At 31.2% G+C, this 17,547-nt stretch overlaps 1 pseudogene; it reads left to right on the top strand.

Moving 5' to 3' along the window:
* The first annotated feature begins 1,804 nt into the window (after positions 1-1,804).
* Positions 1,805-17,547, top strand: part of LOC133289667 (uncharacterized) — a 35,958-nt pseudogene continuing 20,215 nt past the window's right edge.

The raw sequence follows: 17,547 nt of genomic DNA, 5'->3' as shown, positions 1-17,547 counted from the left end.
CTCGAACCAGCTTCCTGGATTTCAGTCGATCTCCTGGCAATATTCCTTTCTCAAGGTATGCCACTAATGGTTGCCTCCAGTTATTTGCCGAGGTGATAACCATCACTCAACTCAGCATTGTTATGCTTTGGTGTACCACAGTTCTGTGGTTACCTGAATTTTTGGTACTTACCAATTTAGACAAGATATCAGCTCAGCAATTTTCCCCTCGAGGAATATGAGTAACTTGTACTTCATCCAAGTCGGCCATCATCTCTAGAACCTTGCTCAGGTATTTCTTCAATAGAGGACCTTTAGCCTGATACTTTCCTTATATCTGCGAAGTTACCTATTGTGAGTCACTGAAGATTTTTACCTTCTTAGCTCCGTGCTCTTTAGCCTGCATCAATCCGGCTATCATAGCTTCATACTATGCTTGATAGTTCAAAGTTGGGAAACCCAAGTTCAAGGAGTGTTCTATTGTCACTCCTTCTGGGCTTTCGAGTATGATTCCAACTCCACTCCCTTTATCGTTGGAGTATCCATCCACGTAGACCTTCCACGAATCCCCATATTCATTATGTTCCGGGTTCACCGGTGTTAGTTCCGTTATGAAGTCGGTCAGAGCTTGTAACTTGATGGCCTTCCGACTTTCATATGTTATGTCATACCCACTGAGTTCAATTGCCCAGTTAGTTATTTTTCCTGCCAGGTCCGGCTTGTGTAACACCTGTCGTATAGGTTGATTAGTTTGGACTATTATTTTATGTCCCTGAAAATATGGCCGCAATCTTCTAGTCGTGATCAGCAAAGCAAAGGCCACCTTTTCTAGCTTTTGATATCTGACCTCTGCACCCTGTAAGGCTCTGCTGATGAAATAAATCGGCTCTTGGCCTTTACCAGTTTCCTTGATCAGGACAACACTTATTGCCTCTTCCCCCACAGCCAGGTACAAGATCAGAGTATCTCCTGGTTCTGGCTTTGATTGCACTGGTGGGGTTGCCAAGCATTTTATGACCTTCTTGAATGCGGCTTGACATTCCGTATTCCAGCCTTCCCTTGCTTCCTTCTTTAATAATTAAAAGAATGAAAGGGCATTCTCAGCAGACTTTGGCAAAAACTGGGTTAATGCAGCCAGTCTACCAGTTAACTGTTGAACCTCCTTTTTATTCTGAGGTACCTTCCTCTATGAGTTAACATGAAACCCAAGAATTTCCCAGCTGGGACTCCAAACGCACATTTTACTGAGTTTAGATGGATGCGATACTTTCTGAGCTTCTGCAAAGTCTGCTCAAGATCCTGGACATGACTTGTCATATCAAATTACTTTACAATCGTATCATCAATATATACTTCTATATTTTTGCCGAGCTTATCCTCAAAAATTGTATTCATCATCCTTTGATAAGTTTCCATTGAGTTTTTAAGCCCAAATGACATCACATTATAGCAATAATTGACCTTTTCAGCAATAAAGGCGATCTTTTCTTGGTCCCCAGGGTACATTGGAATCTGGTTGTAACCAGAGTAGGCATCCATAAAAGACAACAGTCGAAAGTAGCCGAATTATCTATGAGTCTTTTTGGGGTAAGAGTCTTTTGGGAAGACCTTGTTCAAGTCCGTGTAATCAGTACAGACTCTCCACTTCCCGTTTGGTTTTTTCACCATTACCACGTTCGCAAGCTATGTTGTGTACTGTATTTCCCGGATGAATCGCGACATCCAGCAACTCCTTCACGTGTTCTTCCAGGACTTGCTTTCTCTCTTGTCCCAACTTCCTTTTATTTTGAGAGACCGGTGTGGATCCAGGGTAAACTGTCAGCTCATGGCAGCAGAAGGTAGGATCTATGTCTGGGATCTCTGATGACTTCCGGGCAAATACATATGTGTTGCTCTTGAGGAACCCGGCTAATTGTTCTTTGATTTGAGGATCTAAGGCCTTACCAATTCAGGTAAATTAACCAGGTTCTTCCCCCATTGCGAGGTTTTCTAACTCCCCATCGGGCTCAGGCCTCGGGATTGTTTCTTCTCTCATGTCGAGAATAAAATAATAACATTAAGAATAAAAAAAGATGGAAATACTAGATAAAGTAAATGCTTGAAATTATTATTCATGAAATAATTTCAAAGTACATGGTGTCATCTAACTGGCATATTATCTCTAGGACACCTATACTAATAGTATCCCTTCAAATGTCTCGATATTCTTCTTAATCCTCTATCCCATCGTCTCACTATCTTCAATCTCTCTTTATCATTCTAAATTTGTATTTTCTTTTATATTTTTCATGCTAAGGGAACTAATAATCTATAGAATTACAACTTCAACAAACATATGTGAATCCTAATTTGAATTAAAACTAATAACACTTATAAAATAGCTACTATTAAGATAATTTAACAAGTAAGATAAAGTTACACCAATATAATAACAAACAACTAGGATAAAGGAATAATAATGAATCCTGATTGCTACATTCTATAGCCCTTCAAAATAGCCTTGTCCTCGAGGTTGAAGAAAAAAAAAGTTGGCATGGAAAAACAATCGTTTGTGACATGAGAATAGACTTGTACTAAAATAATGATCCATAAAATTCGTTACCTTAAAAAGTTGTTGTTTAAAATGTTGTGTCAATTAATGGGGTTTGAAGAAACTCTTTGAATTACCAAATGATGGTCGCTCAATTGGTGCAGGAGAGATGAGTAGGTGGAACGAGAGCATGTGTTTGATATTTTCTAGTATCATATTTGGAAGAGGTTTAAAACTTTAATTATAGATCCGCTCTCCGAACATAATTGCTTTCAGTGGAGAATACATGTAATTAAAAAAAACTCTCTTCAAATTCACGCACATCCCTGGTAAAAAAATCGAAGAACCCTTATCCACTTTGAAAAAAAAAATTGCAACTTAATTTAGGAGAATATTACTCTTATGTTACATGAGAGAATTTTTCTCTCATGCACTCTCAAATTACATTCATCTACTCATGTTGTTGAAGATAATTCTTACCTTATACTAAGATAAATAAGATGGGGCCTATCGTTTAGAAAACAAAAGAAAAAATAATGGTTCATCTTTTAATATGAGGCGAGGATGAAAATATCAGAATGTGTTTGGTACATAGTATAGCATAACACTTGATAGTATAATGACTGATTAAATTTTAATACTATATAGCGTTTGGCGTGGTATCATGTAAGATAATATATTATATGAGTTAATATCATAAAGTATTTGGTAATACATTGTATAATACTATATTGGATAAAAATAAATATTTTTTTAAAAACATATTTTATTAAAGAATTTATATTATTCTTTCAAACATGTCATGTGATATTAATTTTTATAGAAATCTATTGATTAGTGTGTCAAAAATATATATTAATTTTTATAAAGTAAAAATCTCTAATATTCTAAAGAATTATATATTAAAAAATTATTTTTTATTTTAATATATTAATATTAAAAAGATATAATAATTTTTTAGAATTGCACTTATTAATACTTCAACTCAGGATTTATCCCATTTCCTTAGGGCATGTTTGGTGTGACGTATAAGGCATGATAGTATAAGCTATTAAGCTTATACTATACGTTACGACATTTTTTGTTTTTTTGTGTGACCATGTATAGTATAAGCTTATACAACAAGATCCTTTTATATATACCAAAAAAAAAAATCCCTTTATATATTAAAATGACGTATAACTTAATTAGGCCTACGAGGGTAGGATTGGGCCTGATAAGGGACTTTTTGACCCTTTTACCCCTCATTAATTAATTAATAACCCTTTTGCCCTTTACCCAGAACTGTCTATCAATCTGCTCCTCTTTAATCGATTAACTTGAATATTTAATTGATTAAATGGTCAAAATAAACAAAAATAATTGACTCGAGATTTAATCGATTAAATCTCCCACCTTAATTGATTAAATCTCCCTCAGGTTGAAATTCCCTCGCCAATCATTGCGATAGTGCTCTCAAAGCAAATTTCCCACAGCCTGTCTCATCTCCCCTAGTTGGATGCACAACCAATTTTCTCAAAGCAAATTCAACTTTATTTTCTCACAATTTAATCCAAGATCTCACCAAATTAATTGGGGTCGGTGGTAGATGAACCCACATGAAAGATACAAAACGGTTGAAAAAAATAAAAATAAAATAAAATACAAAATAAAAATAAAATAATTAAATAAATAAATAAAATAAAATAAAATAGAATAGAAATATATGTATATATAAATAAATAAAAGTAAAAAAGAAAGAGACAATAAGAAGTGGGGGAAATGAAGGGGAAAAGGACCAAAAAGGGACCATCTGGAACATAGGAATAACAGCGGGTTTAACCTTCCACCATACTTATAGCTTTTATCCATTCTGTTCTAAGGCTTACTGTCCGCCAATCTATATCTCACTCAATTAAATCTTGTTTTACTACCTTCTCCCAAGTAAGTTTCGGCCTACCTCTGCCTTTTTTAGTGTTTAGCTCTTGGTAACAAACTTCTGTTCTTATAGGAGCATCCATGGGTCTTCTTATCACGTGCCTAAACCACCTCAATCTTTGTTCTCTCATCTTCTCGGCTACCGGTACTACTCCGACCTTTCGTCGAATATCTTCATTTCTTATCTTATCCATCCTTGTGTAACCACACATCCACCTTAACATCCTCATCTCTGCTACTCCCATCTTATGCTCATGTTGCCTATGTGCTGGCCAACATTCCGCTCCATATAGCATTGTCGGTCTTACTGCCGTTTTATAGAATTTTCCTTTTAACTTCAGGGGGATTTTGCGGTCACACAAAAATGCAGATGCACTGCACCATTTCATCCACCCTGCTCTGATTCTGTGATTTACATCCTCATTAATCTCTCCACCTTTTTGTAAAATGGAGCCCAAGTATTTAAAAACATCTTTTTTGGGTACCTCTTGACCATTTAGATGCACGGGCTCTTGGTCCCCATCTCGTACCAGAGAAAACTCACACTTCAGATACTCAGTCTTGCTTCGACTTAATGTGAATCCTTTAGATTCCAATGTGCTTCTCCACAGATCAAGTTTTTTATTAACACCCTCCTTGCTCTCATCAATAATCACAATATCGTCTGCAAAAAGCATACACCATGGCACTTCCTCTTGAATATCTCTTGTTAGTACATCCATAACTAAGGCAAAGAGGTAAGGACTTAGAGCCGACCCTTGGTGTACACCTACCGTGATAGGAAAATAACTCGATGATCCGTTACAAGTTTTTACACATGTAGTAGCCCCATCATACATATCCTTAATTGCCTTTACATACTTTAATGGAACCTTTTTCTTCTCCAGAACCCACCATAAAACTTTCCTTGGAACCCTATCGTATGCTTTCTCAAGGTCTATGAACATCATATGCAAGTCCTTCTTCTTTTCTCGGTATCTTTCCATTAGTTGTCGCATCAAGAAAATGGCTTCCATGGTACATCTTCCTGACATAAATCCAAATTGATTTACAGAAACCTTAGTATCTCTCCTCAAGCGATGCTCAATAACCCTCTCCCACAACTTCATAGTATGACTCATTAGCTTAATGCATCTATAATTTGAACAATTCTGTATATCTCCCTTGTTTTTGTAGATAGGCACAATCATACTTTTCCTCCATGTATCAGACATCTTATTCATCTAGAGAATCTTATTAAAAAGATTGGTCAACCATTTTATTGCTACATCCCCAGGCCTCTCCACACTTCAACAGGGACACCATCAGGCCCCAAGGCTTTATTAGTCTTCATCCTCTTTAAAGCCTCCTTAACTTCATGTGTATTAATTCTATGTACAAATCTTCTATTCATATCATCATACGCATCCTCTAGGTCCACCTCGCTTGTATCTCCATCCCCATTAAACAGCTTGTTGAAGTATTTCAACCATCTTTCATTTACATCTTCATCTCTCACCAGAAGTTTTTGATTTTCATCCTTGATGCATCTAACTTGGGTGAGGTCTTTACTTTTCTTATCCCTTATCTTTGCAAGTTTATAAATACCTCTTTCACCATCCTTGCTCTCAAGATTTTTATACAACTCTTGAATATATGCAATTATGTTTTTTTTTTTCTTTATTTAAGAGATTTCCCAAATTTCTGAGGCATTATTGAAACAATGAAAAAAAATGGGTAGGTTTAGGCTAATAGGTTAGTGATTGATGGAAGACGAAATATCATAGTGGTCTGAACTCTGAATAAAAGTTCGGTGATTAGACAAAAGAGACGTTGATGTGACCACTCAACACTTTAACCAATACTGCACTAAATCCCAATATTATACTAATACTATTTGAACCCACGTTATTTCTTTTCTTGTCCTTCGACACAATGCTTCACAGTTCACACGCAACTGCATTATAAAAATTAAGAGTAAATATTTTTTTTTTCTCAATAAATTTTATGATGTCCGCTTTAGTCCTTAGTAAATAAAAAAGCCCTTCGTGATATCTAAAAAATTCAAAATGAACTCATTTTAGTCTTTTAAGGACTAATATGGATTTTTTTTGAATTTATGAGAGACTACAATTTCAACTAAATGAGTCCATTTTGAATTTCTTAGCGACCACGGTAAACTTTTTTATTTGCTAGGGACTAAAATAGGCATCGTAAAATTTGCTGAGGATCAAAAAAGATATTTACTCAAAAATTAATATACACAAGAAATTATGATAATTTTAAAATTTTGAGTTTAATTTCGATACAGCCCGGTATTAAAAAAAAATTATCACTAAATATCCGACACTCTCCGGTAATCAACTTTTTTTTTTCTTTTAAAAATATATAGATTTGATTTTAGGATAACTCATTACTCGGCAATAGATTGAACTTTTTCTAATTTAGTAAATTTATTAATACATATATTTTGCTTATTAAATAGTGTGATATATGGATGCCAAAAAAAAAATAGTGATATATAATAAGGTAATTAAGGGTACAATTTTTTATAATAATATGATTCAAAGTGCCTGAAAAAATTAATCTCATTTTATATTAGAGTAATTATCTTATGTTATAGAGAGAAGTCACGTGAAGTCCACTATTAAGGATAAAAAAGAAAAGAAAAAAAAGAGTGAGTAAAATTTTCAAAATAAAATAATATGAGATAATTATCTTATGTAAAATAAGAATAATATTTCCCTTATCATAATACTTACTTTAAATTTACTATGGTAAACCAATATAACAATTATAATTTACTTTTATTAATTATGTAATTAACTTAAAACATCTCCAATAAGGGCCCGGCTAGCAGGACGAAAACCAAGATATGAAAAATCAAGAGGGCATCTCTTGTTAATTGTTATTCTTATTCAATTAATTTTTTAAAAAGTATATTTATTAATCAAATTAGTAATTTAAAGAATTTATATAAAAAATTAATTGAATAATAGCGACAAATAGAAATATCTGCCTGAAGTCAAACTCAAATCTATTGGTAGATCTCAAAGATCAGGGACTGATACATTTACCTGGTGGGGACGGTTGCATTAATTTTCAATCGCGGCGTGTTCTTTCCTTATTGGGAGCGACGTTGCTCGCGTAAAGCACAAGACGACGCAGTGGGATACCCAACAAGGTGATGTTAACTTTACCGTTGTACGCGCACTCTATTCTCTGCCCTATGTTATGAGTTGTATAGGGGCCCATGCATCACGGATATGGCTTTCAACTTTCAAGTTTCATTATAAAGTGAAAGAATTTTTAAATTTTTAATATTTTACATTTTTTCACAATTTTTTAGGGAAAATATTGTAAATGTTAACCTTTTCACATTAATTTGTTAAAAAACCATTGGTATTTTTTAATAGAGTTCGTTTTTTTTTTTCTGCACATAAGTTATTTACATTAAACTTAAATGACGTTGTTTTAGGACGGAAATTATGGTATTTTTGTAATTTTAATTTATTTCAGCGTTATAGTCTTTATATTTATAATTTTTTAAGATTTCAATACCAAAATAATGTCGTTTTGAAAATAAATGTAGATAACTTATCTGCGGTAACTGCCGGAACATTTTTCTCTTTTTAATATTGCAATTTTGGTGATTTCATAATTATGATATTCACATAGGAACATATAATTATGATTGTCTTGACTTGGAAATTCTTACATCACTACGCCAACTTGTTAACAATCATGGTAATTCTTAAGGTTTTTTTTTTTTTTTTTTTTTTGAAGAAAGGTAAACAAAATGAGAAAAATATTATCTTTCCTATACCTTTATCGTCTAGGTTGTCAATTTCGGTTCAGAATGACAAATTTTTCTGGGTGAATAAATATTTCAGAGACTTAGGGTGGTAGAGTTGACTTGGGCCAATATATTGGGCCTGTTTTTGTATTCTATCTTGGTTGAACAAATGGAAAAACAGATAGTTTAAATTGGATTGATATTATTAATATTGATATGCTTAACAATTCTTTAAAAAAACAGGGGCAAAAAATCAGGTAAGGTGCAGTGGCTCTTGCTTCCCTCATCCGCATGACCTAGTATAGTAAGTTAGTAACTACAAGTTTTTTGGTTTCTTCGTGTTGTTCTTTTCAACTTCATCGACAAAGTTGCTGGACTCGTACTACCTTCACCTTCGAGATTGTTTTTCACATCTTTGTTTGACTAAGTATAATATTTGTATTAACATTAAAAAATAAAAGGGTCGTGAAACTTAATAAAGATTGTTTTTATTTTAAGGATTGTGACATGTTTAGACATGCTAGAAAAAAATATTCCTCAGAATTGATGATTGTCACGAGAGTGACGTTCCCATGTTTTGCTTTATTTTTATTGCCACAATGAATGGTGGTCATGCATGTGCTATCCTTTTTGGTGATAATATGTATGAGAATATCATTTTTGGGAATGTAATCCTATATCTTGAAATTAATGTCTCCTTATATAAAATATATTAGTCTTTTTGTGTATGAGCTCCATATTCACCTACTATTATATGAAACACACTCTTATCTTATGTGCAGTTAATCTGTTTATCCATTTATACACATAGTAAAATTGGCTTATTGATTCTTTTAATTAGCCAAAATTTTGAATAACTATTTTTATCATCTCAAAAAATAGCTTGAAACAAATGTCTCTCTATAGAAAAGAACTAAGTTCTCTTGTGTAGTTTGAAAATTTTGACGACTTTCACGTTCACCTATTTGTATATGAGATAAACTCTTATTCTGTGTGTAGTGTATATGTTTATTTATCTATACATGTGGTAAAATTCACTTGAACTTCAATAAATGCCATTAATGAATCTTCTAATTAGCTTATATATTTATCTTCTCATTAAAAATCTTAAGAAAAACTAAATTTTAATTAAACTAACCTGAGTTTAACGGGTTTCATTAATAATACTCGAAGTAGCTTAAAGTTAATTGGTTTTGAGATTAGTACACTAGCACTAACATAATCTAGACAACTAATATCTTCGAAAGGATACGATATTATTACTATCATGTCTTAACCGTTGATTTTGTCGAAAATCGACAACACATAAATCGAAAACGGAAAACAAAAAGAGAGAGAATAGACACAGCGATTTACCCTGGTTCACCCAAATTAGGCTACGTCCAGCTTGACCGCCACTCATTACAAGTCACTCAATTTACAAGAAAAATATAAATAGGATTCAAAAACCCTAAGTTGCCTTTCTGCTGACCCCGATAATTAGGGCCCTCATCAACATGCGAAGTATGAGCCATACCCAACAGATTTTCGTCAATCAACGATTATCATTTATTGCGAATTAATAATTAATTAATGAGTTTGATTTGTGAAAATAATAACCGTTGATGGCGAAAATCAACGGTTACGATATGGTAGTAACAATTATAGTAACATTAGCTAATAGTAACATTATCCTATAGGGGTGTTCATCAACCGATCCAAACCGATTCAAACCGCGGTGACCGAACCGAAAAATCGATAACCGAATAAACCAAAAATCAAAAAATCGAAAACCAAAAAAAACCCGCAAATTTTAATTGGATTAGATCGATTTTCGGATTGATTGATGAAAACTGATCCAATATATTAATTTTCCTTTACCTACTTGGACTTTTCCCCAATCATAGCCTAAAAATTTCTAAACTCAAGATCCATTAACCCATCAACTAAACCCAAGAAAAAATCTAGTCACATCCTATTAACAAAATTTCATCTGTGTAGAGCTTCATATCTCATTGCCAAAAAACAAAAAAACTATATTATCGTTTACTGATACTTTTGTATTTCAAAAATAAATAAATTTACAAAGCCAATATATACAAAAGATGTTATTTGCACAATAATCATGAAACAAATTTTAAAATTTTCAAAAAACCGAAAACCGATCCAATCCAAACCGAATGGATGATTACATAATCAAACCGAAGAGATTGGATCGAATTATTTTTGCTTCCAAAACCGATCCAATCCAGATCGCGAACACCCCTATTATCCTATCCCATTTTCAAAATATAACCTATCATTTTTAGCATGAAAAAAGTTTATATACTCTTCAAAAATAGTTGAGATTACTATTTTGACTATCGTTTATGATTTAATGTAAATATAATTTGAAAAGTCTGTTAAACAAATTTGACTACTCTATTTATTAAATAAAATTGGGAAAAATACATAAATCTATATCATAAACTTTACGCCACATGTAAATGGAAAATTGTTTTCTGTAACCGTAGAAGATAACTATATCATGTCACATAGACACAAAAAGATGTGCTTGCAATCTTTTATTATTAATTTTCTTTAACTTGTAATTTTTGTATTAAAAATAGCATAAAACAGTGAAAAAACAAGAGGGGAACTACAACCCTACAACCAAAATTCATTTGACATCAATGAAGCAATACCAATTTAAAAAAAGATTGAAACTTTCATAATATGAACCCTATATTTCGTAACAATATATTTATGAATGAAATTCTTTCGTTAGAAGAAACAATTTCAAATAATTTTTGTGTTAATGGATAACTAAAAACTTGTTTTTGAAAAGTCCCAAAGCAATTTAAGGTTTCAATGTATCGATTGAAAATAATTTAATTTTTTTTCTAAACTTTCATATAATAAAACCCAAAAATTCATATTCAAAATTTTCTTAGAATACTCAATGAAAACAAGCATATGATATATGGTTAGAAAACCCTCATCACCTAGAACAAAAACCCCAGCGTTTGCAAGATCAATTGCAAAAAATTTCAAAAATTTTTTTATCATGAACTTTAGGTTCTATATTGAAATTTTAGAATTATTTTAATAAATAAAAAAATCTGGCTCTTATAATCATATATGCATAGCTCTGATACCAAATGAAGAAGATAATTTCAATCTATTGGTAAAACCCAAGAGGAGAAACGAAAAAATGCTAATGCATAGAGCACTAATATAGTTTTTAAATATGTAGAGAGTTGTTACTTATTAATTTTGAATGTTTGTTAAACATTATATTATGTTTTACTGATTGATAAAATTATATTAGGTTTTATTTTCTTATTAATATTATTGACTCTTGTAATTTTGAATTTTCGTTAAAAATTCATATGATTTCTTAAAATATTATAAATATCCTTTCAAATATTATAAGTTGTATTAAAATCTTTTAAAATCCAATATTATAAAATCTTGATCGTAAAAAAAAGTCTTTAAAGTACCTCAAATTTTAAATAATATTTTAAAATCTATACAAAAAATTATCTTAATTTTTTTAAAAAAAAATCCTAATCCAATGGAGTTATGGGGTTTTGCTAGTAATGCAGGCAATGGTTTGAATTGAGATTAGAGAATTTATGAAAATAAAAACGTGAAAACAAAAACAACTATGGCCCGCTTAATTTCTGTTTCCCAGAAAGTTTTTTAATTAAAAAAAAATGTTTGACAATGAATGTTGGAACATTGACCAAAAAGTCACTTTTTGGCAATTTTTTTGTTTCAAATGCCATGTGAATAGTATTTTTCATCAGACTGACACGTGACGTAATTCGCTATGACTTGTAGCAAATTACGTTCGTCAACGATTTTGTGACACGTGACATACTTTCACACGAAAAAACTGACTGGACTAAATTCACTATCACTGGTAGTGAATTTGGTATGCAATATAGCCACAAAATTTGCTATCAGTAGTAATGAATTATGACACGTGACAGTCTGTTAAAAAGTACCATTTGCGTGTCTATCAAAAAAAAAAGTACCATTTGTGTGATATTTTGATAATTTTTTTATCAAAAAGTAATACTTTGATCACTGTTCCATTCCATGAATGTTATGTGAAAATCATTCTAAAATCACCATATATATATATATATATATATGCTTTACAGTTTTCAGAGCAGGAATTAGATAACAACTCTCAGGTGTTTTTTATTAATTTTCTTTTTCTGATTTTTAACTTTTTATTCTGAAAATAACAAAAACATGAAAAATTAGTTATTTGTCAGTAATGATAAATTAAGGGAGACAAAAATTTAAGATAAAAAATGTTCAGATTTGTCAAAAAACCATACCTAATTTAATTTGAATATAAAAATATAAATTAAAAGTAATTTTTTTTGTATATTATACAGAAGATACACATAATATACACAATTTAATTTTAAAATAAAAAGATAATAAAACATGTTATTTTTTTAAAAAAGAAAACAAGAAATTATAAAATGAATTTAAGAAGAAAAAATTTACTGATCAATCGAGGATTTTTAATTTTTTATTAAAAAGTTCCAGTTTTAGAATAAATTCATCAAACATTTTCTTATTTTTATAAAAATGGGTTAAATCATTATTCATGTATGGGTATAGTTAAAGCCCATTTAATTAAGCACAATATATTTGATTTGGATTTGAATACCTGTAACACTAAATAACGTTAGTATAAGATTAATACATAGTTCAAAAAAATTAAAAGGTGTATTGGATTGAGATTTCAAAGGATTTTAATAATTATTTCTGGACAAAAAAATTTCATTGGTATTCAATTAGGATTTTAAACGATTGAAAAAAAGTCATGTGGTACGTATTCAATTAGGATTTTAAAAGATTATTTTAGATTCTATCCAAATCCGTTGGTGTTCAATTAGTATTTTAAACAAAGAAAAAATAATCTTTTAGTATTAAAAAATCTAATGATTTTAATGAATTTTCTATTGTGTGGATTTCGTGAAACTTTTTAGTGAGAAACACAATCTCACACTAACCCTTAGGATTTCTTGAGATTTATCTGTTATAGTGTCTTCTTCTTCCTTTGGTGAGTTAACCCTCTCGAATCAGAGTTACGCATAAGAGTTTCGTAAAAGCTGAAAAACAGCAGATTTTTGAGCATTTTCATCTCAAAACAACCCAGAAACAACAAACTAACAAGATTTTAATATAATCCATCTAAAAAATATCAGATTTTTGAGAGCTATTGAAAGTTTAAAAATGATTTATCAAGCTATGGTCGCGATTTTTCTCGGCACAAAAATGTATGATTTTTGTATTAAAAATAACATAAAACAGTGGAAAAACAATAGTAGAACTAAAACCCTAAAACCAATGTTCGTTTTACATCAATTAAACAAGATCAATTTAAAGAAAGATTAAAACTTTTATAGTATAAACCGTATACTTAGTAATAATACATTTATGAACGAAATTTCTTTGCTATAAGAAACGATTTAAAACAAATTTTGTGTCAATAGATAACCAAAAACTTATTTTTCAAAAGCCCCAAGGTTTCAATATATCGATTAAAAATAATTTAAGAATTTTTTTAAACTTTCATGTAATAAAACCAAGAAATTCATATTCAAAATTTTCTTATAATACTCAATGAAAATATGCATATGATATATGGTTAGAAAACTCTCATTACGTAAAACAAAAACCCCAATGTTTCCAAGGTCAATTGCAAAAAATTTCAAACGAAAATTTATTATGAACTTTAGGTTCTATATGTAAATTTAGAATTGTTTTAATAAATAAAAAAACTGGGTCTTATAATCATATATGCATAGCTCTAATACCAAGCGAAGAAGATAATTTTTAACCCATTGGTTAAACCCAAGAGCATGAACAAGAAAATGCTGATGTATGGAGGACTAGTATAACTTTATGTGGAGAGTTGTTCCTTAATAATTTTAAATATTTGTTAAGAATTATATTATGTTTTACTGATTCAGAAAATTATATTAGGTTTTATTTTTTTATTTATGTTATTTCATTTCTTTGTTATTTTATTTATTGACTCTTGTAATTTTAAATATTTGTAGAAATTTCATATGATTTTTTAAAATCTTATAAATTCATATTTTCCTTTCAAATTTTATAAATTCTATTAAAAAATTTTAAAATCCAATCTTAAAATCTTGATTATAAAAAAATCTTTAAAGACCTTCCAAATCTTAATAGTCTTTTAAAATCTATAAGATTTTTTATCTCAAAAAAATCTTTTAAAATCCTAATCCAATACAACCGCCTAAAGTTAATAAATTTGGCTAGGTTTCTATTAGGAAACAGTCAATAGAAAGTTAAGTTTGTGAACAGTGGTGTGAATTGCAAAGAAAAATACTAGTCCTTCGACTTTTACCCATTCAAGCACTACAATTGAAAATTTAGATATTAAGAATTATGTCGTCAATAAGTAAGTCTAAATTTTGGTGTTATAATTTTGTATAATCTTGATGTGCCTTCAGCATATAGATATTTCAGCGTAAAAAGAATAAGGATTTGACTGTAATTCAGTGATAAAAAGTATTAATTTTAATGAATTATTGATAATCCATCTTCAGACACACTTTCACGCTGAATTCAATGTTTTTTTGCATGAGGAAAGCTTGCAAATGTGTTAATTGATAATGGTGCAAATTTTCTCACGCTAATAGCTTGAATTTCAAGCTATTAGCATGAAAACTAAGGAACCATGTTTTCCACGCCAATAGCTTGGATTTTGAAGCTAGTTGCGCCAAATTGAAAAAGCTCACTGTACTCCCACGCCATTAGCGCCAAGTTCACGCTAATGGCGCCAACCTTATGTTGATGGCCAAGAATCTCACGCCAGTCGCGCCACAGAGGAGCTAACCACTGTCGTTCCACGCTAACGGCGCGAAATGTCATGTTATTCGCGCTAGGTGAAGCCAATGGCCACGCTAGCCACGCTAAAGTTCATGCAAATCGCGTCAACAAATTGGGAGTTCATGCTAGTTCACGCAATTAGCGTGAAACTCACGCTATTTGCGTCGGCGATTTGAAACACTTCACGCGACAGTCGTGGAATCGGAGCTGATTGCGTCGGGCGTCGTGATTCGGATCCTGATGTCATAATTGGTGGAAACAGAAAGAAAAATTAAATCTTTTGATAAGATTTAGACCTAATTGGATTGTTGCTTATAAAAAGGAGTCAGAAATCCTAATTGAAAAACTTTTGCACAGAGAGAGATTGACGGAGGCAAAACGCAGAGCAAGCTTCTTCTCCAATTTTCTGGTTTTTATTTATTTATGAATTCTTTTCAATACTTTAAATTGTCAGACATGAATATGTCTGACTAGTCTATAATATTGTGGTAAGGGTCACAACCCTTGATGTGAACCCCTTGTAGTTTGGTTAGTTTTTAGATTTAATTATTTCAATTGCATTTATTTTATCCTGTTCTTCATCTACAATTCTTTTAGAATTGATCACTCTATTAGGATTGCGAGTGTTAGGGTTTTCAATAGGAATATTGAGATTCTAGTTCCTGACAAAGAGTAAATTAACTCTTCATGTATGCACTAGGGATAGGCTACATGAACTGCAAACGTGAAAAATTCACTGAGTTAAAAAGATTAATATCACTAAGGGATTAGGGCTTAACTAATTAATAAATGGTGAATTGTTTGATCAATTGGGTAATTAAATGTAAACATTAATTAATATTACAAGGTGGGGATCGGAAAGGTGTTGGAGTCCTTTTCTGCAATAACTTTTTACAATATTTTACTCAAAAACCTTTTATTTTAAATTCTTCAAATTTATCTCAGAATTGTTCATAAATTATTGAATAGTTCACAATTGTTACAAACACTATTACTTTCAAACCAACTCTTGTTCATCCAATAAGGAAGGAAAAGTTAAATTTAATTTGGTACCTCAATCCTCGTGAGACGATATTCTTACTCACTTTTTATTATTTGGTAGGATTGGTGCACTTGGCGATTTTACGCAACAAATCTTATTTTGTAATTTCTAACAAGGTTTATACTATTATTTAATTATTTATTTTTTGAACGGTAGATATCGAGGAGTATATCCGCGCTGTACGGCTTGATTCAGCAGGTAATCCAAAAACCTACTGAATTTTTATTTTCATTCTTTTACTATATTTGATAGGTTGTGTTGTGTTGAATTGTTAATCATTTTATCCAATTTTTGATGGAGATGGAGCATAAGATAATAATGGAATTGTAAGTCCAGAGGATGGAAAGACAGAAGAAATCGAGAAATCTAATGAAATTGATGAAGGTTGGTGGTAGTAATAAAGTGGTTGATTCTTCGTTTTCTTGTTCTTTCTTTTTTTCATCTTTTCCTCCGAGGAAAAATCTTATTCATGTCAAAGTGCACTATTGTCATACTCTGAGACTATGTACAGTGTTTTCAGATCAACGTGCTTCTGCTTCTCACATGCATGAATAAATGCTTCATAGTAGCACCTTCTATTCCCTCTATTAACATAACCAGACGTGATCTCTTACTTATTCAGAAAAAAATGTTTTGAGTTAGAAATTGATCATCGGCTGTTATAATGAGGGCCAAAAAATATTATTGAAGTTGGAAAACATATATACATTCCTCTTTTCTAGGTTTCTTGTTAGATTATTGTACTTATGATGAATGTTATTATTGGTGGTAACATTAGCTCATTCAATTTTTGAATGAATAATCACTTTAGTAATAAAATTTTGGGAAAAGTTCAACGATGCCCCTTCATAATCATCTATGCTACTGTGATTTTTTTTTTTTTATCACATATGTCGTGCTTTGTAAAAAATAAAAAATCACAGGGGAATACATGATAAAAAACATACCCTTTTGCAAACCACAGGGTCATATGTGATAAAAAGAAAATCACTAGGACATAAATGATTCTGGAGTAAACCACGGGGGTATTGGTGAACTTTTTCTTAAAATTTTTGTATATATGATGGTGAAATATTTTTGTGTCTTCTAGCAATAAAATCTTATTTGCTTCATGAACAAGGAGAAAAGAAAATTGCTTTAGGTCTGTTCTAGATTGTTTTCTTGGTTGCTTGCTACCTACCTATGGTATTTACCTTACTCTTGTAATCCATAGTATAAATTAATGATGGAGAGCATTATATAAAGAATTTCACCTTGGTAGTTTCAGATCCAAAGCAGGCGGTTCAGGCACAGCCTATCCAGGCCAAGCCTAAAGGTAATGGAGAACTGTTTCATTTTCAGTTATGTGATTATTTATATATTGTGCATTTAAATTGCTGCTTCAAATTAAACAGCTCATTGCCAACAAAGATGTGGATTTCCATTTGTTTGGTGCTGATGCCATGACTT

Source organism: Gastrolobium bilobum, unplaced genomic scaffold, assembly GCF_033153095.1.
Source record: "Gastrolobium bilobum isolate Gb01-03AN ecotype WA unplaced genomic scaffold, APGP_CSIRO_Gbil_v1 utg1031, whole genome shotgun sequence".
Taxonomy (NCBI): domain Eukaryota; kingdom Viridiplantae; phylum Streptophyta; class Magnoliopsida; order Fabales; family Fabaceae; genus Gastrolobium; species Gastrolobium bilobum.
The sequence above is the reverse complement of the archived record's forward strand: the minus strand, read 5'-3'. Positions and strand labels throughout refer to the sequence as shown.